The sequence below is a fragment of the Protopterus annectens genome, chromosome 4.part1, assembly GCF_019279795.1.
Source record: "Protopterus annectens isolate FY-2018-M chromosome 4.part1, PAN1.0, whole genome shotgun sequence".
Lineage (NCBI taxonomy): Eukaryota > Metazoa > Chordata > Ceratodontiformes > Protopteridae > Protopterus > Protopterus annectens.
In genome coordinates, this window is record NC_056734.1 from 570,789,754 (window position 1) to 570,804,710 (window position 14,957).

A 14,957-nucleotide genomic window follows, 5' to 3' on the forward strand; every position below is an offset into this window, starting at 1 on the left:
AGGGAGGGTATTTGCTTAATTGTTTGGGTGTGCATAGACAACTCTGGTTTTATTTGGATGGAACTAAAAGATTTAGAAAGCTTGACAGTTGTTTTGTTTCCTTCTAAGTTGAGGCTAGGAAGGCCTGTTTTCAAAGTGACACTATCCAAATGGCTGTCCAGCTTTTTCATTCCCTTAATATTTGAAGGGAATGTCCTTACCTATGAAGCCTAGAGGTCATTCTGCTAGACCAGTGGCTACTTCGACCATTTTTTCTCGCAGGATTCTGTTGATATTTGTGTTTCACCTACCTAGTTCAGCACTTGTAACTTTCCCATTTTGCAGAATATTCTTTCTTAGGGCCTCCCTGGGATTATCTCTGTCTTGGGACTTGGTATCACAGGCTGAAGTCGGGCAGAAAATGCATTAGATAGAAAAGTTTTGTAGTTACCATAACAATAGCTCTGTGTTATCTTCCATCTGGTTCAACTATCCCCTACTCTCCCTTTATACCCTCCTTCAGATTGTTAGGGTGGTTAGTTGAGTGCTTCTGATTGGTCTGGTGGCCGGGTTTGAGCCCCCATGCATGGGTCCTTGTCCAGTGTCGATTTTTCTTTTTCTTTCTCGTTAATGTTGTAATTAGATTTGATATTTTGTTAGGGGGAAATGGTCAGAGGCAAACTCTGAGGAAAGAAGGGGAGAACAGAGTACTATGAGTAGAGGAGACTGAGCTCTTGGGCTGAAGGCACTAAAATGGCTGGCTTTGGATCTGAGTTGGATCAGATAGCCACAGGTTGGACCAGATGGAAGAAGACAACAGGGATCCAACTCTGTGGTAAGTACATGACTTTGCCTTTCATGCACTATTGTTTTTAAACCATATCTCACTTTACCACCTCTTTTCGTGTCCTGAGATTTTTTTTAATTTTATAGATGTTCTTCATGTTTCACTGTTGCAGTCATCACATTTGGGTTATCCCTGCCAGAGTAGCCCTCTGCTGGCCCAAATACCAGAGTCTTAGTATTTCTGTGTCAGTTGCTGTCGCTTCAGGACTGACGTCAGGTTGTCGGTAGTATATAAAGTAAGGCAGCAGATGCCATTACATCAGTCTTTCTTGCTGTGGAGTCCAAAGCAGAAACAGTTCGCACTAGTGCCGGTCGGCTGCTGTCCAAATTTCGTCTTCCGAATTGAAGCTGAAGTCTTGTAAAACGAAGTGCCCCATTGGGGATCCTTTTTTCTTGCACTAACCGATGTCAGAAAAAGTTAACAATCATCTTGCCTGTGGAATGCAAATACCACACCAAGACTTTTATTCTTACTACATCACTTGCTTAGGCCCAGACCACGACGTCCCCCGCTGTCGCTTCTGTGCTTTGTTCAACACCAGAACTATACATCGTCTGGCCCTTATTGTAGCTAGATATTTTCGCTTACAGTCCTCAAATTCCGATATGGCTTTGGTAAGTCATCCGACAGCAGATCTTCTGAAAAAACTTAAAGATAAAGACAGAGACAAACTGCACAGGTCCAAACCTACCGACGACGCTCCCGTTAAGCTAGTCGTCAGCTCTCCATTCCTTAGTGAGGCACTTTAGCAGCCCCTGATGCCCGCTTCTGTGGATTCGCAGGCTGCTACCGAGACCCTTTTGGAGTCCAGTATGCTGCAGAACTCTTCTTCGACTAAGGATCCTGCAGTGGTCTCTACCTTAGATGGGTCCAGAGCCACTGAGCAGTCACCGGCTTGCGAGGAAGTCCTTCGCACTACCGATTCTCGACACAAACTGATGACTTCTTTCGCAACTACCGTTCTTTCGAAAACTACCAAGTTTCTTAGGCCCAGATTGCAAACCATACCCAAGAAACAGACTACCCAATCTCAGGCACCTGCTTCATTGTCTGTCTCAAATGCTTAAAATAGCAAAAGACCTTATCGTGCTGATCAGGGGAAGCCAGACTACCCCTTCCAAAAGAAAGAGATCTGTCCCCTGTAGTTTTATCTGAACAGGAGTCCGATGACTCTGATGTATCTGAGTATGAAGACATGCAACCCCTCTCTGCTTATGAGGTTTCTGATGCAGAGGATTCCATTCCTTCAGCCTCTCCCCTAGAGGATCTTTCCTATGGGGAAACCCTTCACACCTTAAGGGAGCATTTCCATTGGGAAAGTCCGGACTACCCTCAGTCTAAAAAGAGACTCAGGGAATTTTTAGATCTTCCACAGCACAGGCCCCTAGCCACCCCCCCTCCCCAGTCCTGGATGTGGATGACGTTTTCCTGGAATCTAGCTTGACTCCTGACACCCTACCTCCTGCACCCAGAAAACCAGACTGGTATTAGAGTTCCTGACTCTCACAAATTTCTTTTTAAAAATCCTACTGCTGACCCTGAGGTAATTTCTCAAGGGCCTAAAGGAATTAAAGCAACCTCTGCTAAGAATCCTACCCTCTCAAATAGGGATTCCCGAGCACTAGACAGATGGGGTAAAAAAGTATATACTTCAGCTACTCTTGCTATCAGAGCACTAAATTGTCAGTTCCATATGCTAAAATTTCAGCAACATACCCTGGAACTCCTCAAACAAAAAAAATGTCTTCCTTTCCTGCTTATGCAGAATCTAAAGAGTTACAAGAGTTAATGCATTCTGCAAGCCAAGTAACTAAACACACCTTGCACTGTGGTTTTGATGCCCTAGAAGCTTCTTGCAGGGCAGCAGTCACTGGTTCTGTCTTTAGAAGGCATGCATGCCTTAAGGAACAGCCATTGCCAGACCATGTTAAATCTAAATTATTGGATGCCCCCTTGCACAAAGACCACTCCATTAACTACCTTGATTATAGCAAGCTCAGATGCTCATAAGCCTAGTACTTATTATACAGCAGGAACTTCTCATTGTAACATTTGTTAATGTCTGATGTTAAGTTGTCATTCTCGCCTTCATTCTTGCTGGATGGGTTCGGAGCCGATCCTCGGCTCTGACTCTGCCTATACTATAGCTCGAGAGCTATTTTTACCGGCTCGAGGCAAACCTATATCCCACAATACCATGCACTAACTCCCCAGATCTCGTTTGCCGCTTCGCTGCGAGGTTGCCTTTTTTTACTGGCTCAGGTCAGTAAAAGATAATTTTTTCAATAGAACTATATTTCAGATAGTTTTCCTACTTTAGGTCCCTATCGATAGTTTTATTTATTACAGCCCTTTTGTAGCCCTTCTTCCCTTCCTTTTAGTTAAATTTTATAATCGGGCCTACCTAGTTTCCCCCATCCCTTAGAGTGTGTTTGTGTGGGTGTTTTAGTCAGTCCCCTTAACTCCTTTCTGGGTATAAGTTGAGTGAGTGTGTGGGCTGATTGTGTTTACTGTGTTTTCTGTATTTAGGACTTGTGTCCAAAGACGCTAAGTTCTCGGGATTCAAGAAGTGTGACTCGTGCTGTCAGAAAATGTCTCTGACAGACGATCACACTTCTTGTGTCTATTGCTTGGGGCCTTTACACCTGTAGGACTCTTGTTCCGTTTGTCACGGATTTAGTTCAAGAGTCCTGCAGGAAAGGCGTAACAAGCTCATCCTAAGGGGCTTGTTGAAGCCTGATGACTCCCCATCCAAGTCTGGCTCGGGGAAGTCGTCAAAAACCGCCAAACCCTCGGCTCCAGCTTCTGAGCCGAGGGCTGGCGTTATCGGGACGGCTCCGACCTCGATTCCGTCTGGCTCCGAGACGAGCAAAGTGGGTTCTGCTTCGAAACCATCATCGGAGCCGACCCCAGTGCGCAAGCGCTCTAGGTCCCCTTCGCTAGAGTCCGTCAGATCAGCTCCAAGGTCCCCTCTCCTATCGGAGCGGAGTCATAGGACTCATTTATCGAGGTCATCCAGGCTCTCCGACCACGACATCGAGAGGGTGGTCAGTAGACTTATAAAATCTCAGGCGCTGGCCCAAATGCTCCAGAGCCCATCTCACCAGACTGTGGCTCCTTCGATACAGTTATCCATTCCTCCTCTGACTCATCTCTCGAGTTCGGAGCCGGAGTTTGTCGGAACCGTGACCTTGCCCACGTCGGAGCCGATACTTCCTCCTTCAGCTCCGGTGTCGTTGGCTCCGACCTCTTTATTGGTTCCGTCCGTGGAGAGGTCCGGGTGCCGAGACTCCATTGTCGGCTCCGAGGGGGCGAGTGGCATCGGACCCTTGTCCAACCCCGCTCTCCCTCTCGGAGCTTCGGCTCTGGTTAGTTCGGCCCAGACATCATTCTCGGAGCCTTCTCTGTCGGTTCCGGGGGCGGTTCCGGTCTCTTCGGAGCCGGGGCTACCTTTGGTGTCTGATAGGGGAGCCTTCGAGGTGATGAGGAGTGTGCTGGACCCAGTGTCCACTCCAAGGTTAAGTTCTGCGGCTCCTCCCTCTGTAGTGCCTGTTACGGTCTCCGGCCATCCTCCTACACCCGACAGCAGAGATCCAAAGCGTAGGGTACCCACTTTGGGTGTCTCTTCCTCTTCCAAGGGCTCCCCTGAAGTTTCAGGGGAACCCCCTAGGAAAAGAAAGTGCAAGAGGAAGCACATAGACTCCCCCGAGTCTGTCACATCGGACACCGACTTGGATGAGTCAGAAGGTTCCCCCAGATCCCCTCTGAGGATGTCTCCTTTTCAGACATCCTGGAGATCCTAAGACAGAGGGGAAATTGGTCCACTCTCAAACCTTCCGAGGATGAGTCGGTTTACCTTGACGCCTTTGGATCTCGCCCTTCCACCTCCTGAGTGTCTTCCCCTTTCGACCCACTAATGGAGGTAGTGGCTAGAAAGGCATGGGCAGCTCCTGATTCAATGGAACCTACTCCTAGGAGGCCTTCTAAATTTATTTCTGCACCAGATGACAAATCCTTTCTCACCAAAGGTGTTTCAGTTGATGCTATGGTGGTAGCAGCAGCCACTAAGAAGGAATTAGCTGATCCTTCTGTATCTGTTCATCCTCCTAACAAAGAGTCCAGGACCATGGACAGGTACGGCAGGCGGACCTTTGCTTCAGTGACCTTTTCTATGTGATCGCTGAACTATTTGTCATTTCACCCACCTTCAAAGAGACTTGCTCAAAGAGCTGGGTGAAACGGTACAGGATCCTTCTGCTGCGGGGTTTAAGGACAAAATAACCTCTCAGCTGGCTACCCTGAACTCCATTGTTAACTCCTCCATGTGGCTTATCTCTTATGCAGCCGATGGAGCGAGTAGGGCTGCTGGTACAGGCGTTGCATTGAGATGTCACGCTTGGATGCTACTCTGTAACTTTGCCGACCCCTTCAAGGCGTCCTTCACCAACACCTCCTTTGACGGTTCGGAATTGTTCAGACCTCAGGTGAAGAATACCCTCACCAGATGCGAGCAAGATGGTAAGACTCTCTCTGCCGTGGGAGTCCGATGTCCTTCAAGGATGCATCTGCAGTCCTAACATATGGGTTGTCCTGCCTCAGGCAGCCCTTCGGTCGGCCGGATTCCAAAGTCTGGGTCTGGCCTCGGCTGATGTTCCACTTCACCCGACGTCATAGCTGCTGTCAATTGGGTATAAAGGCATCAGCCGATGCCATTTTCCTCAGTCTTTCTTGCCGCACGGTGCCCGAAGCAGAAGCTGTTCGCAAGTGCCGGTCGGTCAGATCCAGAGATTTCTACTACCGAAGACTTCTTAAAAGCTAAGTACCCCGTTGGGGACGCTTTCTTGCCTCAGCCGATGTCAGAAAAAGTAAATAATTGTTTAACTTGTGGGAAACAAATACCTCATAAGGATTTCCACTCTTACTGCCTTCCTTGCTTAGGCCCAGACCACGACGTAGCAACTTGTCTAGCCTGTGCTTCCTTCAACCGACGGACACTTAGACGTTGGTCGGAGTTTGCGGAGGAGTTTTTTGGTCCCGCTTTTGCTTACAAAATGCCGTCGGAGACTCCGACTTCACAATTAGCTAAAAAGTGTAAGGAAAAGGACCGACACTCGCGGTCCGCGGTTTCGGCCGAAACCACGGTTAAGCCAACCGCGAGTGTCTCTGTTTCGGCTGAAACAGAGTCCTCGGTTCTTCCTTCGGCCGAAAGCATACCTCCGACAGCCGAGGCCTCACACAGCATGGCTGAATCTGCTACTGAAATTTCTCCTGCTGTAGCAGGCACCCAGGATTTATCCAATACTATTCCTTTAGACATATCTACTCCTGCACGTGGAGCTGCTAGGCCCCCTGCATCCATGTCTATCAAGGCTTTTTCTAGGGCTAAAGCAGCTAAATCTTCTAAGGCCTTGCCTGCTAAAACCCCTCACACAGGCCTAGCTCTAGTTCCCAAATGCTCAGCCTGGCAGAGGATCTCATTTCTTTGATCAGGGATCCCATCCTCACCCTGACAGGGCCTCTCATCCCTCCAGAGAAGAGGCCTAGAGCAGAGCCCCTGAGCCAGTTTCTTCAGATTATTCCTCTGATGATTCAGAAAACTCAAATCCTCCAGAAGGCCCTTATTCTCCTTATGAGGACTCTGACGCAGAAGACTCCATTCCTTCTGCCTCTCCTCCTGAGGAATTTTCTTTTTGGGGAAACCTTGCATGCTATGAGAGAGCAATTCCAATGGCAGGGCCAGGATTTTTCAGATTCTAGGAAGAGGCTAATGACCTTTTTACACTTGCCACAGCATAGGCCTTTAGCCATTCCTCCAGTACTAACAGTTGTGGATGATGCATTTAATGATGCTTGTACTGCCCCTGACTCTCTTCCCCCGGCCCCTGCTAAGCCCGACAGATACTACAGGGTCCCGGACACACATTATCACTTGTATAAGGCTCCTATTGCAGATCCTGAAACTATTTCACAGGGCCCCAAAGCTGTAGCAACTGCCTCTGCCAAAAAAACCCTCCCCTCTGAAAGAGAATCTAGAGCATTAGAGAGATGGGGTAAAAAAGTTTATACTTCTGCTACTCTTTCGGCTAGGGCCTTAAACTGTCAATTCCACATGATTCAATACCAGGAATTTTTGTTAGATCAGCTAAATAAAAAACTATCCTCTCCTGAACCTATAGACCGTAAGTCCCTTCAGGATTTGGTACATAACACTCAGCAGGTTAGTAATCATTCTTTAAAATGCGGCTATGATGCACTGGAGGCTTCCTTTAGATCAGCTATGACTGGTACAGTGATCAGAAGGCATGCATGGTTAAAAGAGCAATCCTTACCAGACCATGTAAAGTCAAAGCTCCAAGATGCTCCCATGGAGAAACACAGTTTGTTTGGCTCCCCTGCACAGCAAGTGTTAAAGAAGGTGGAAGAAAAAGCAAAATCTGTTCAAACAGTCAAGGATTTCTTACAGGTCCAGCCTCCGAGGTTTAGTAGAAATTGGCCTTCGAAGAAGTGGTCCTTTCCAGACACCACCAGAGCACAGAGAGGCAGAAATAGGCGCCCAAGGGGCAGAGGTCAATCCAGAGGTGCCTACAGGGGACATCAGTGGCAGCCTAACAACCAGAGAAGTACTGCCACAGACCCAGCTACTACCACTACCACAGGACAGTAACAGTGACTTGGCTCTGATACCGCCTACCAGGGAACAACTGGAAGCACCCTTAGGCGGAAAGCTAGCCTTATTTTCAGTAAACTGGCATTACATTACAGGAGACAAATGGATTTTACAGACAATAGACAAAGGTTACAGGTTTCACTTCCATACTCTACCAAGGAAGAGAGGAATGCCAAACCTACCACCAAACCAAAAAACAAACGCTCTAGAACAAATCAACCACTTACTAAGGATGAGAGCTATAGAAAAGGTACCGCCTATGGAACAAGGACAAGGATTTTATTCCAGACTATTCCTGGTGCCAAGAAAAGAAAACCAATGGAGACCTATTCTCGACCTGTCCGCTTTGAACACATATCTCATTGTTCCAAAATTCAAAATGCTGACCTTACAGCAACTTCTTCCCATGCTGGGCAAGGAGTCTTGGCTGGTGACTCTAGATCTCAAGGAGGCATACCTGCACGTCCCTATACGACCAGATTGCAGAAGATACCTCAGATTTCTTGCAGGATCAGAGCATTATCAATTCTCAGCATTGCCCTTTGGCTTATCTACTGCGCCCAGAGTATTCACGAAATGCCTGGCATCAGTAATTGCTCATTGCAGGCTTCAGGGAATTCAAATTTATCCATACCTGGACGACTGCCTGATACAAGCGGACAACAAGGTCAAATTAACAAAAGATTTGGAAAAGGTTATTCACCTATTGCAAGCCCTGGGATACACAGTCAACATAAAAAAGTCAAGGCTGGTGTCATCCCAAAGGATAACATTCTTGGGTGCAGAACTGGACACATCAAATCAAATGGCATTTCTCACAGCAGAAAAGCAAAAGCAACTACCACTCTATTTCATGGCATTAACAACGCAGAACCAGCTTACAGCAAGGAAAGTCCTGCAAGCCCTGGGTTACATGGCATCCTGCATAATATTGATTCCACATGCCAGACTACATTTGAGGAAGTTGCAATGGTACCTAAGGAATTTATGGTCTCAGCACAAGCACAGCCTAGAAACCCAAATTCCAATAATTCCATGCCTGAAGCAAGAATTCCTGTGGTGGGCTCAGGCCTGTCAGTTGAACAAAGGACTGCCTTTCCACAGCCCTCACCCAAGCCAGACTATCACCACGGACGCCTCAGACCTCAGTTGGGGGGCACACATGGTAGACAAGTGTATACAAGGCCTATGGACACAAGACCAGCTGAACCTACACATAAATCAAAAAGAGATGCTGGCAGTGAAACGGGCAATTCAGACATTCAGACAGTTTCTTCAACAAGGTCATTTGCTGATAAGGACGGACAACACCACAGTTATGTGGTATATCAACAAGCAGGGAGGCACACATTCATATCCTCTATGCCGGATGGCAATGGACCTGTGGAATGTGGCCCTGAACCTCAACATTCAGCTCCAGGCTATATTTGTGCCAGGAAAAGAAAATATACTAGCAGACACCTTAAGCAGAACTACCACGGATGCCCACGAATGGATGCTGCATCCAGACATCTTCAAATCCATTACAAAGAAATGGGGGCTACCAGAAATAGACCTGTTCGCTTGCCCACACAACCACCAATTGAGAAAATTCTGCACAAGGACATACCACCCACTTGCTTGGAAGGTGGACTCCCTATCCTTCAGTTGGGAAAACCTAACAGCATATGCATTCCCACCTCATCCTTTGATGCACAAAGTGCTATTGAAGATCAAAGATCATCACCCAAAAATCATCCTGATAGCTCCAGACTGGCCGAGGCAGCATTGGTACCCGCTATTGAGGAGTATGTCTCGAGCACACGCATGGCCTCTACCTCTAGTTCCTTTACTGCTAACACAGAACAACTTCAAGATCCTGCATCCAAACTTGAAAACACTGCAGCTAGCTGCTTGGAATCTTACATAAAACAAAATAACCCAGATTTATCTCAGAGGGTTAAAGACATTATCCTGGAGGCTCACAGACCCTCCACAAGGAAAACTTATTCAGCAAAATGGAAAAGATACCTCATTTGGAGTGCAGCAAAGGAGAAAATGTATCATTGGCAAACATAGCTAACATCCTGGAATATTTAGCAGAACTCTTCCACAATGGCCTGTCTTACTCCTCCATTAAGATTCATGCATCAGCAATTTCAGCAGAATACAACATGGATCCTCCAGTCTTCTCTCATCCTCTACTCAGGCAGTTTCTAAGAGGTATTAAAATGTAAAGCCTCCAAGGAAGCCACCTTTGCCTACATGGGACCTGAACTTTGTGCTAGAAAAGTTAACACTTCCCCCTTTTGAACCAGCAGCAACAGCAGAATTACAGTTCTTATTTTGGAAAACTGCTTTCCTGCTTGCAATCACTTCAGCAAGAAGGGTATCTGAATTACAGGCATTAATGGCAGTACAGCCCTTCCTTATCTTCCATCAGGATAGAGTGTCCTTGAGAACTAACCCTACTTTTATGCCAAAGGTGGTCTCCAGGATATCATTGAACCAAGCAATCCACCTACCAACATTCTTCCCCAACCCACGGAACAGGGGGAAAGACTACTGCATACCTTGGATGTGCACAGGCAATTGCGCTACTACCTGGACAGAACCAAGAACAATAGAAAAACTGACCAGCTTCTGGTAGCATATGCAACAGGAATGGAAGGAAAAGCAATTTCAAAACAGACAATCTCAAAATGGATAGGAAATTGCATTAGATTTTGTTACTCTTTTCATGGAAAGACAACTCCAGAGAACATCAGACCTCACTCCACAAGGGCTACAGCCACTACTACAGCTTTCTTACGAGGAGTGGCTACCAAAGACATTTTAGAGGCTGCTACTTGGAGCTCCGTGCATACATTTGCCAAGCATTATAATCTACCTTTATACTCCAGATCCCGAGCAGGTTTTGCCACTGCTGTTTTGCAAGGGATCTTAACTACACCATAATCTTCTTAGTGCCTCCTCCCCCAGTTTGGCTATGGTATTCTACCCATATGTTAGGACTGCAGATGCATCCTTGAAGGACATAGTACAGTTTTGTACCTACCATAAATGTAGATGTCCGAGAGGTATGCATCTGCAGTCAGGATTACCCACCCTCCTTCCCCTCTGTGGTACTCCTAGGGTATTTGCCCATCTTGTAGCTGGCTGGGAGAATCTATTGTGGTGTATTTGTTTGTATATATGTATATACATGTTATTTTGTTTGCTCTCTACTGTTTGGAATCATTTGCATTTATCCAAATTTAGCCTTCCTAGAGGGCACCTGGCATCTGGGGCAAGAAACACTGAGGAAAATGGCGTCGGCTGATGCCTTTATACCCAATTGACAGCAGCTATGACGTCGGGTGAAGTGGAACATCAGCCGAGGCCAGACCCAGACTTTTGGAATCTGGTCGACCGAAGGGCTGCCTGAGGCAGGACAACCCATATGTTAGGACTGCAGATGCATACCTCTCGGACATCTACATTCATGGTAGGTACAAAACTGTACTTTTTTCCATGCCTTCTAGACCTTATCCTAAAGGACAGAGGGGTGGAAAGATGTGGTTCCGCAAACCACAGGGAGCCGCGCCTGCCGCACGTGGTGAATTTCCCCCTAGAGGCAGAGGGGGGAATAATAACAGACGCCGCCCCAGGGGCAGAGGGGGTCCACAGAACCAGGGTTCCAGGGAATCTTTCCCTGACCAACCCTTTCAGCATCCCTGAGAAGCTGCCCGACTGTCTGCCTTCGGAGGCAGTCGGGGGAAGATTATCTCTGTACCCGGAAGCCTGGCAATCCCTCTCCCAAGACACATGGGTACAGAAGATCATATCCGAGGGTTACAAAATCCCTTTCACTTTCCCTCCGGTACAACCGCCAAAACCCCTACCAGACGTACCACCCGCACAAAGGGGTCAGGCTCAGCTAGAAATAAAAAAGCTGTTAAAAAAGAGTCATCCAGGCAGTCCCAGCAGATCAGCTAGGATCCGGAATCTACTCCAGATTCTTTTTGGAACCAAAAAAGACAGGAGATTGGAGACCCATTTTGGACCTCAGCAGGTTAAACAACTCTGTACTAAAGACAAAATTTCAGATGGTAACACTGCAGTCCATTCTACCCTTTTTGGGCAGAGACAACTGGATGTGCTCGTTAGACCTCCAGGACGCGTACTACCATATAAAAATACACAGGTGCTCCAGGAGGTTTCTCCGCTTCCGGCTGGGAGTCAGTCATTTTCAATTCAGGGCCCTGCCCTTTGGTCTCACCACAGCCCCCCGGGTGTTCACCAAATGTTTGGCAGTGGTCGCGGCTCACCTGAGACAGAAAGGATTCCAGGTGTTTCCATACTTAGATGACTGGCTCATTTCTGCTACCACCAAACAGGATCTCATAATGGCCAGGGATTACACTATCCAACTTTGCAACAGTCTGGGTATTTCTATAAATTTTGCAAAGTCCTCCTTGTCGCCTTGTCAATGTATAAACTTTATAGGCGCTGTATTTAACACCACAGAAATGTCTGCAACATTACCACCTCAGAGAGTGACAGACATAAGGCGGAATGTTCAGCTTCTGTTTCAGCCCAGCAGAGTCCAAGTCAAGCTAGTATTGAAAGTGTTGGGCCTCATGGCGGCGGCGATTCTTCTACTTCCATTAGCCCGCTTCCACATGAGGCTCCTTCAGTGGATGCTGTTCTTTCAGTGGTCCTTTCAACAGCTACCAATGACCCACAACATTTTGATAACACCATCTTGCAAGAAACATCTCTCCTGGTGGATGGTTTCCACTCAGCTTTTTCAGGGCAGACCCTTTGTTCTCCCCCCTCCAGTTGCCACTGTCACAACGGATGCCTCCCTGATCGGATGGGGGGGCATTATCAGGGCAGGACTGTCCAGGGCACTTGGCAACAGTCAGAATGCCACCTGCACATAAATGTCCTGGAGATGAGGGCGGTGCTTTTGACGTTGCAGGCCCTTCAGAGCTCTCTTCCCATGGGGACTATAGCAATTCAAACGGACAATATGTCTGTGGTGTGGTACATAAACAAGCAGGGCGGAACAAGGTCCTACCCCCTCTGTCGAGAAGCACTCAGACTTTGGCAATGGGCGATTTCATCTCAACTGTTTCTGATAGCAACGCACATCCCCGGGAAGTCCAACGTCATAGCAGACAGATTGAGCAGAACTATCCTCATGCCTCACGAGTGGTCTCTAAATCAGGTGGTAGTAGACGAAATTTTTCGGAAGTGGGGCCAGCCTTGCTGCGACCTTTTCGCAACTCCGCAAAACAGCAAGTGCCTCGACTTCTTCACACTTTTTCCTCTACCAGGCCAACCCCTCAGAGACGCTCTTAGACGCTCTTGTTCACGTTTGGCCCCAGGGTCTTCTTTATGCCTTTCCTCCCTTTCCATTGATCCTGCAATTAATTCAGAAAGCAACCACATTGAGATCCAAAATGATCCTCATTGCCCCGTTTTGGCCTCGACAAGTTTGGTTCCCGTTCCTGCACAAATACCTACTGGAACAGCCTTGGCATCTGGAACCCCTTCCGGATCTGTTGACCCACCTCACGGGCAAGCTGCATCAGTCTCTACATTCCATCATCAACCTCACAGCTTGGTTGCTCCACTTCCAGCCATAGCCAGGCTTCCCCTTATTTTTCCTCCTGTTCGTGGTATCATTCTGGCTTCCCATAAGTCCAATACTAGGAAGACTTATGCGAGTAAATGGAAGCATTTTTCACACTGGGCACAAACTAGATCCTTAGATCCTTTCCATGCACCCATTCATGAGGTTCTAGACTTCCTGGCGGAGCTTTTTCATTCAGGGTCATCATCAGCCACTATCAGAGTACAATTAGCGGCCATTGCTAATTTTCATGTTGGACTCTCAGAAGCAAATATTATGTCCCACAAACTCTGTAAAGCCTTTCTCAAGGGCATCTTTTTGCTCAGACCACCAGTCAAAGATCCAACCCCACAATGGGATTTGAATTTAGTTCTAACCTCACTAATTCTGCCCCCTTTTGAACCTGCAGCTTCTTGCTCCCTCAAACGTCTTTCTTGGAAAACGCTGTTTTTAGTAGCTACAACATCTGCCAGAAGGGTATCGGAACTTCAAGCCTTGTCTGTCCGTCCTCCTTATTTGGTTTTTCATAAAGATAGGGTAACTCTCAGAACAAACCCTTCCTTCCTACGAAAAGTGTCATCGGAAGCAAATCTAAACCACTCCATTGATTTGCCTGTCTTTTTCCCAGACTATACCAACAGGGCTGAACAAAAATTACATTCATTAGATGTTCATCGCCAATTACGGTATTACCTAGACAGGACAAAACAATTCAGAAAGTCAGACCCGCTCTTTCTCTCTTATGCTGCAGGCAAGAAAGGGCTTCCGGTATCGAAGGTTACTCTTTTCAGATGGCTGACATCTATTATTACCTTGGTCTATGAGTTGAGACACAGGCAACTTCCCTCTAGGCCTAAGGCTCATTCAACCAGGGCACTATCAACTTCAACGGCGTTTCAAGCAAGGTTACCACTAGATGCCATTTGTGCAGCAGCTGCATGGGCGTCCAAACATACCTTTATTGCCCATTACAAGCTTGATTTAGCCACCAGAAATAGAGCTGATTTTGGTTCCACTGTACTCAGGAGTCTGTTCCATTGAGCCACCCAGGACTAAGATGCTAAGGACACTGTCCCATCCAGCAAGAATGAAGGCGAGAATGACAACTTAACATTAAGAAGTTATGTCTTACCATAACGTTCCATGTTAGTTGTCTTCTTCTCGCCTTCTTTCTTGCGTCCCTCCCTCCTGCCCCCTAGCCTGGATAGACTCGAGGTTCTGAGTCCTTCCATTTCTGGAGATACAATATGTTGCGTTTTTTCCTTGTATCCTTAGTGTTACTAGCAGGTAATCTGTACTCGTAAAGGAGGATTATAATATTATTATTATAATATTACTATTTATACTATGTCTTAGCTTCCAAACGAGATCTGGGGAGTTAGCGCATGGTATTGTGGGATATAGGGCTGCCTCGAGCCGGTAAAAATAGCTCTCGAGCTATAATATAGGCCGAGTCGGAGCCGAGGATCGGCTCCGAACCCATCCAGCAAGAAAGAAGGCGAGAAGAAGACAACTAACATGGAACGTTATGGTAAGACATAACTTCTTATTATGTACTTCACAGATAAAGATTCTAGTTGTCTACTGATGTACTATGTTCTTCATCTGTAAATATGTTGTAAGCAATTGCTATGTAAATTGTTAATCGCTATGTAATCCAATGTAACTACTGTCTGTTTATTTTACTGTGGAGCTTTTCTCCCCGGGCCTCCGCTGAAAATGGACCTACGTCCAGTCGGACACTCCCGGTCAACAAATTTAAATAAATAAATGAATAAAACTTATCTGGCACTAAGGCAGAAGAGGTCTTAAGGATGGAAGAAAAAGGAAAATCTATGCAGACAGTTAAGGATTTCTTACAG

General features: G+C 46.8%; 1 protein-coding gene across 1 annotated transcript in view; it reads left to right on the top strand.

The window, feature by feature from the left end:
- The window catches only part of ACTL6A (actin like 6A), a gene marked incomplete in the record, with an annotated part of 1,351,363 nt that overhangs the window by 1,168,149 nt on the left and 168,257 nt on the right, over positions 1-14,957 (top strand).